At 48.3% G+C, this 7500-nt stretch overlaps 1 protein-coding gene across 8 annotated transcripts in view; it reads left to right on the plus strand.

The window, feature by feature from the left end:
• LOC147027498 (uncharacterized) overlaps positions 1–7500 on the plus strand; it is a 504607-nt gene that overhangs the window by 145396 nt on the left and 351711 nt on the right. The window lies entirely within an intron of this gene.

Consider the following 7500-nt stretch of genomic DNA (forward strand, 5'->3'; position numbering starts at 1 on the left):
ATCATCCATGTGAACATACTCTTTTGACTGTAATGCACCAAAGCATTATGGGTAGCTTACATTGTGTAACATGTTAAGCTGAAGAACAACTCGGTAGACGTGTGTGGTTACAGAATTACTTCCCCATGAGACTCTTAAACAGGAGAGTACGACATAACTGCAATTCCCATGCTGAGCACAAAGCTTTCCTCATGGTGGTAAGATTGCATGTGCAAGGGTTAGCAACCATCGTATCGAATGCCTGAGGATGTGTGCTTTGCTTGCAGTTCTGTTCGATGACATTGTGCCTTGATGTGCATCAAAATTTGCCTCTCCACCCTCGTGTGTGTGTGTGTGTGTGTGTGTGTGTGTGTGTGTGTGTGTGTGTGTGTGTGTGTGTGTGTGTGTGTGTGTGTGTGTGTGTGTGTGTGTGTGTGTGTGTGTGTGTGTGTGTGTGTGTGTGTGTGTGTGTGTGTGTGTGTGTGCGCCGGCCAATATATGATTGGCATTTTGCAAGAAATCTGAAGAAATATGAAAAGCATGCATTAAACATTGCTTTATAATTCCCCTTTAACCCCCAGGATGAATTTTATTGTGTGTGCATCTGCATTTATTTTTTTTGGAGGGGAGAGGAGGAGGAGGAGGGGGGAGGAGGAGGAGGGGGGAGGAGGGGGTGGTTTCATCGCATTCCTCAGCAAATATCAGATGATCCCTTGTTGACTTGATGCTCATACACAGCCAATGTCCAATAATACATTTTGATGCTGTGTCGATTTTTACAAAAAAAACCTCTGATGCTGATTCGACCTCAGTTCTTATGAGGTGCGGGTGATTGGCTCAGGGTTTTTTTTTTAACTTGCTTAGAAATTTTGTTGTGTGTGTCGACACTGACATTCAGTTGCCATGGGCCTGAACCAATTGTGTTTTTAAAACGAAACTTTGGGGTACATTTTTCTTTTTTGTATGCAGAGTTGAGGCTTGTGGAAGAGCTATAACACATAATGGATCATGGTGCAACATAACAAAAGGAATAGCAGAAAGAGAAGGCTGACGTGCAAACACCAAGGCCGAGAGAGATAATAATAGATGGATATGGACGACAAGGGAAGCGCGGTTGAGGTTGAGATGAGAGAGAGAGAGACACAGAGAGAGACACAGAGAGAGAGAGAGAGAGAGAGAGAGAGAGAGAGAGAGAGACAGAGAGAGAGAGAGAGATAGAGACAGAGAGACAGACAGACAGAGACAGACACAGAGAGAGAGAGAGAGAGACCGACAGACAGACAGAGAGAGACACACAGACAGAGAGAGAGAGAGTGACAGACAGACAGAGAGAGACACAGACAGACAGAGAGAGAGACACAGACAGACAGAGAGAGAGACACAGACAGACAGAGAGAGAGACACAGACAGACAGAGAGACAGACACAGACAGACAGAGAGACAGACACACAGAGACACAGACACACAGAGACACACAGACACACAGACACACAGACACACAGAGACACAGAGACACAGAGACACAGAGAGATAGGGGTGGGGGAGAGAGGGGGGATTCCTGCAGATGTGATGTGCAGTTTAACGGCGCACACATTGATGAATCACCCTGCCTGTGAAACACCGGGATGACAGTTTTAGCTCGGTCAGGATTTAAACCCAGGCGAGACAGCTAAAAGCAAGTGTGCATTCCTCTCAGCTATCCTGCTGTGATGTTAACGAAACGTTTCATTTTTAAAATTTATCTTAAACAGGGCCTTCACAGGTGAGTGGCCCCTGAACTTTGTTCAAGGCGATCGTGACAGTGCGATTGTTCAGGTATTCAGTGATGGTGCGAATATTGTGGAGTCCTTGCCAAGTGACTTCAGCACTCCAACTAAGCAGGTGATAAGGAACAGCTCACTTGGAAAGAGACAAGCAATCACTGAACTGTCATATGAAACGTCCACCTCCTGAAGATGCCAGAAATATCAAATATGCCCGAATTGGACAAATTACTTTTTTTAGCACTCAGTACTGCTGCTAAGTTCAATTCTGTAGCTTAAATTTTGTAATTTCGCTTCGTTTAAGAGATTATTGAGGTTCGGAGAAGTGAAGAAATGAAATTATGCCACTAACGCTGGTGTCTTTGGGCATTTATACGCATTGTAATGTGTTCAGCGATTCGTAGGTATGATGAACATGCTTTTTAGAGAAGTAAATCGAGACCTTGATTTTTAAAGAATTTATTTATTGAACATTTGAAGTACATTTAGTCCATTTTAAAACAAACACCAGTATTTTGTGGACTTTACATTTGCAGATTTCAACTCTTTTACTCTTTCAGGCATAGAACACATGAGTTCCGAATTTTTCTCTTGTGCGATTTCTGGCCAGGCTTCATGCAAAAGGTTTTGCAATTTTGCCCGTGTTGTTGGTTTCCTGGACTTTTTTCCGCACAGCTCGATCCAATATGGCCCCAGATGGGTTCAATGGGATTCATCTCAAGAGACTGAGTTGGCCGTGGAAATCGCTTGATCCCATTTCTGTCCTGCCATTCTTTGGTCTTTTTTTGCAGTGTGGCATGGAGCTCCATCTTCCATGAACGGAGTGTTGTTTTTGACCATCTGACCAGCGGAGAGGACAAGGAGAAGGCCATCCTCAAGGATAGAAATGTGTATCGAAGAGTTGATGTTGCCAACACACTCCACAAGCTCTGACTGGCCAGCACTTAAGATTGCTCCCCAAACCATCACTGAAAACCTCCATGTTTGACAGTTGGCTGCAATCGGTTCAAAGAAAACTCTTCACTGGGAAGTCTCCAGACCCATACGTGTCCACTGCCAGAAAATATAGTAAATTGGGACTCATCTGATAAAACCTGACAGTTTGCCAAAACTCCAAGGGTCTGGTGGCCATCTCGTCAGCCCACTTCTTTCTCCTTTGAAAGTTGGCTGGTCGAAGAAGAAGTTTGCTCCGAGCTGCTCTCCCATAGTATCCCAGTTGATGAAGGTACTGCACGTCAGTTCTTAAGCTAAACTAGGCCTCCTCTGCCACAGCTGCTGCCTTGCAACGGGGAGTTTTCTCACTGGACTGCTTGGAAGCTCAAATACATCTTTATGAGAGCCCAGGTTGACCATAACGGGAAGCGGTGGATTCCTTGCCTTCTCTGGTGAATTGCACAATCACTCGATTGACCGTAGAAAGCAGAATGCCAAGGTTCTGAGTTACCTGATGTTGGCTGACTCCACCTTCCAAATGGCCAACAATTCATCCTCTGAAAATTGGAAAGTTTGTGTGCTCCCTGGGTTCGAGGCAGAGTTAATTGCCGTACAAGACCCAGGAACTCGTTTGTGCAAATAACTCGTCGAATATTAGTTAAAATCACTGAGTAAAACTGCTTTAGACAGATGAAATGAAGAAATTTAAGGTATCTATTCACCTCTGTCATGTGTCTGTATGCATGTAAAGTTTCAGGTTGCTAGGTTTCATGGTTTTAGAGTTATGGAAGGACACACACACACCACACCACACACACACACACACACACACACACACACACACACACACACACACACACACACACACACACACACACACACACACACACACACATACACACACTTATAATTATTAGTATAGATAACAATGTAATGACTTACGCTTATTCTGGACACTCAATTTGGGAATATCCCCAGTGTTTGCTTAGGCCTAAGTCACATTTGCTTGACGGCGAGGAGACAGCGGCCGTACGCCCTCTGAATTGACAGAAACGTGCGGCGGCCGCAGAGTGTCTGCGGTGGCCTCAGGGTAGCCCTACACCGTTTGGCTATATTTTACAGGCCGTAGCGGTCGCCGTGGAATTATAGCGTGGAGTTATAACTTTTTTCATGTCTACGTTCGCCGTAGCAATTCGACAAGCCGAAACAAAAGAACTGGTAAAAAAGAAAAAAAGAAAAAAAGAACCCACTCGTTACCGTACGTCTGGCCGCACGCTCGCCTTTGGGCCCCCCAGTGGTCCCCCTGCGGTCGCCTTGCGGGCACCTTGCGTCTGCCTTGAGAATTCTATGGCCGCCGCAGGAACGCCCGAAGGTCACCGTGCGACATCAAATCAAAGACCGTACAGCACCCCAACGTTTTCGGTCTCCACAATTTCCAAATACGCCATGCGGCTGCCCGAAAAATAAAAACATGTGTGACTGCTACATTGTGTGACCGTGGAAATACTGCGGCCGCCCTATAATTGCTAGTGGCCGTAGATTTTGTAGAACCCACGGCAGCCTTGGCAAATGTGACTTAGGCCTTGATGGCAAGGGTGGTGGGCTTGTGATCCTCGGATTCTGAGTTGAAATCCCCCTTTCCTGTTGAATTATTACCAGGTGGGGTTGACTCTATCTGTCATCCTTCCGAGGTCGGCAAAATGAGTGCCAGCTTGCTGGTATCCTGCGTCAGAGTGGCAACCTGTCCAGGATTGTGCCCAATCGCCAAAGAGACTACTTAGGCAGCACCAATGCTCTGCACAGAGTATGGTACTGATGGATGGATGGATGGAATGTGGGAATAATTGCTCTATATTAAACATTTATTAACTCCACGAGCCATATGAGCAAAAATAAATACATACATATATATCTATATATATATATATATATATATATATATATATATATATATATATATATATCTATATATATATATATATATACATACATATATATCTATATATATATATATATATATATATATATATATATATATATACATACATACATATACATATGGAGATATCTCACCTGAGGGATGTTTATGGTGTAATGCGAATTTCCACAGCCCTAACACGACCCCCTCCCCTTTTTACAGACTCGTCCCGAGTCGTCAAATTTTCGTGTGCCATCATGTGTAGTTCTCCCCTAGTACGTTTTACCTACGCATCCCTGAGTGCGACATTCATAGTATTCATGTACCCAAAATAAATAACCTGAGGGCTGAGTAACTAACGAACAAACACACTCATTCAGACGACTTAAATAAAATTGCCGGCGCAAGACAGACATGCCGGGGGCGCACAAAATTTACACTAACCATGGCCCAGGATCACTGGACTCTGCAGGGAGCAAAACAAAAGTCAACCGGTGCACGGGCCGCCACTGCAGGCCCGTGTTGTAGCTGCCAACAGGACAGTTCTTGCAACTTGCAAACTGTTGCTTCCACGATGATCCCGGTGCACATGGTAATGAACAAGGGGGGGGCAAATGCAAAACAGAACGGGGCTGGTAAACATGGGCAGTGGGCATGGCATGGCAGAGGCAGCAGGCAAACACAGCCTGCAGAACAAGGCCGTTGCAGTCAAACACAGCCGGCAGACGATCGACCGGCACAGGCCTTGCAGAAAACAGCCAGCCGATGAAGTTGGCCGGCCTTTGCCTTTCAGTGGAGGTTGGTGGAGGCTGTGCGGTGGTGCTGGCCACTCAGAAGGTGGGCTCGGACCTACCTTCCACTCATCGCACCATGCATTCCACATTCGCTCCATACACACACACCTGCTGGCCTCACTCACTCACCAAGCACATGTCCCATTCCACCCTTCTCAACTCGCACATCGCTGAACTCAGCCATCCTTCTGACTACTTCCCCTAACTAACTCGTGCTCTCACGTCATCCCTTACACTAGAGCACGTTCCTTTTAACACTACGTAGATAAGCTACGTCCCCTCTACACATTCAAAGTCTGTCTCTGTCCTCAAAATAATTTTTCCAACCTAAATCTGGCGAAAAAATCCCTCCAACTAAGCCATTCCACGGACTCCATGAGGACTTACCCCTGCCCCATGAAGCCGGACTAGCTATGCTAACCCTTCCCCCGAGCAAGTGGTATCCTGTGCCCTGGCAGGGGGTCTTCCACCCCATGCCCGGGAATCCTGTTCACCCGAAAGTGAGGCTTGCTTTTTTTTATGATTATTCGCGCAGCACCAGCGCGGCAACTTGCAACCTGCGCACCAGCGTGGCAATTCACTGCCGCTCACCTTTGGCATGACGTCATGGCAGCTGTTCGCGTCCCTCGTCCCTCTTGGATGGCACCATCCGGCAGGGATTCACCCTCCTGCCGGATTCCAACCCCACAAGTAGTCATGACGTCACCCGGTGCATAAAAAAAACACAAGCCTCGCGTCTCTAGGGGTTCCCCACGCGAACCCATGTGCTCTGCCCGTTGGAGCTTAACACAAGCTCGCGTGGAGAACCCATCCGGTCCAAATCCGTTGTCCTGCCTAACCTTTGTCTGTACGCGGGATCGGCAACATCCACCACTGGCGTTTCCGGACCGGGTTTCACTCCCGCTGCCGAGCACGTGGGGGGCTCGTGCGTTGCACAGCCCGAACCTCACGCTCGCTGCCGTGTAAACCCGGCGCTGTCCCCGTTCCAGCTACGGCCGTGACTCGGCCTGTGTCCCTCTGTCGCCGTTGTCGTCGCCATTCAACCCACGCACACCTGCGTGTTATGACGCTCACACTCCACTCCATCACATTCACCCCGGGAGACGCGGCTGCATGCTCACGCATGCTGACCGACATCTCCCTTTCGTACTGCTCTCTTACACACACGGTCCCCCTTGCACTCGGCCGTTCACTCACGCATGCCACTTCCCTCGCAAACGTGATTCAACTCACACACGGGCCTCCTCTCGCACAGGGGGTTTCACTCAGACACGGGGCCTCTGTCACACACACCACTTCACTCATGCACGGTGTGCTGGGAGGCAAACACTCCGGCACACTCGCAAAGACACACACCTGCACAACCACACTGGGGATTTGTGTCCCCACAAGGGGTTCCGGGGTCTCAAAACCCCCCAAGCTTTGTGTGCACCCGTTCGCAGCACCCGTCCCCTCGACCTCGCAAAGCACGACCTAACCCACCTGGTCGAGATCCGCTTCAAGGGAGCATAGCGTCTCCCTCCGTTCCCGAAGGAGGCCATCCAGCTGCTCGCACCGGGTCCCGACACGTTCCGCGAGCTCACCCCCATTATCCTCCACTAACTTAATGTGTGTGTGCTCGTCCTTAACCCCTTCCGTATCGTGTAGTCTTCCCTCTTTCGTTCCCATCTCCCGCGTCTCTATTATTTCCGTCCCTTCCCTTGTTATCTCCCTCGTGCACGTCTCCGTCACCCCAATTAGTTTTTCCCTCTCGGTCACCGTCACTTTTTCCGTCACCTCCACGCTTCTCGCCCAACACATCTCCCGTATTATTTTCTTTGTTCCTGCCTTCACCGCGGGCCTGAGAGCCATTGCATTTCCCCCCCCCCCCAGCTCGTTCGTTCCCACCCGTGACGCCGCCATTTTTAGCTCCCCTGTTATTGCCAAAATTCTCGCCGTGCCCGCCTGCAGGCTTCGGCCTATTTGCTGCATCTCACCCCGCAGTTCTTTCATTTCTTCCTTCATTCCGTTTTTTATTGCATTTGTGTTTGTATCCATCTTCGCATTCATTTTGTTTTCTATTCCGCTTATCGCTTGTAAAATTATGTTTACCTGGCCCATGTTAAGTGGGTCT

This window comes from Eptatretus burgeri, chromosome 4 (genome assembly GCF_056783735.1).
Source record: "Eptatretus burgeri isolate ZD-2024b chromosome 4, Ebu_testis_v1, whole genome shotgun sequence".
NCBI classification, from domain to species: Eukaryota; Metazoa; Chordata; class Myxini; order Myxiniformes; family Myxinidae; genus Eptatretus; species Eptatretus burgeri.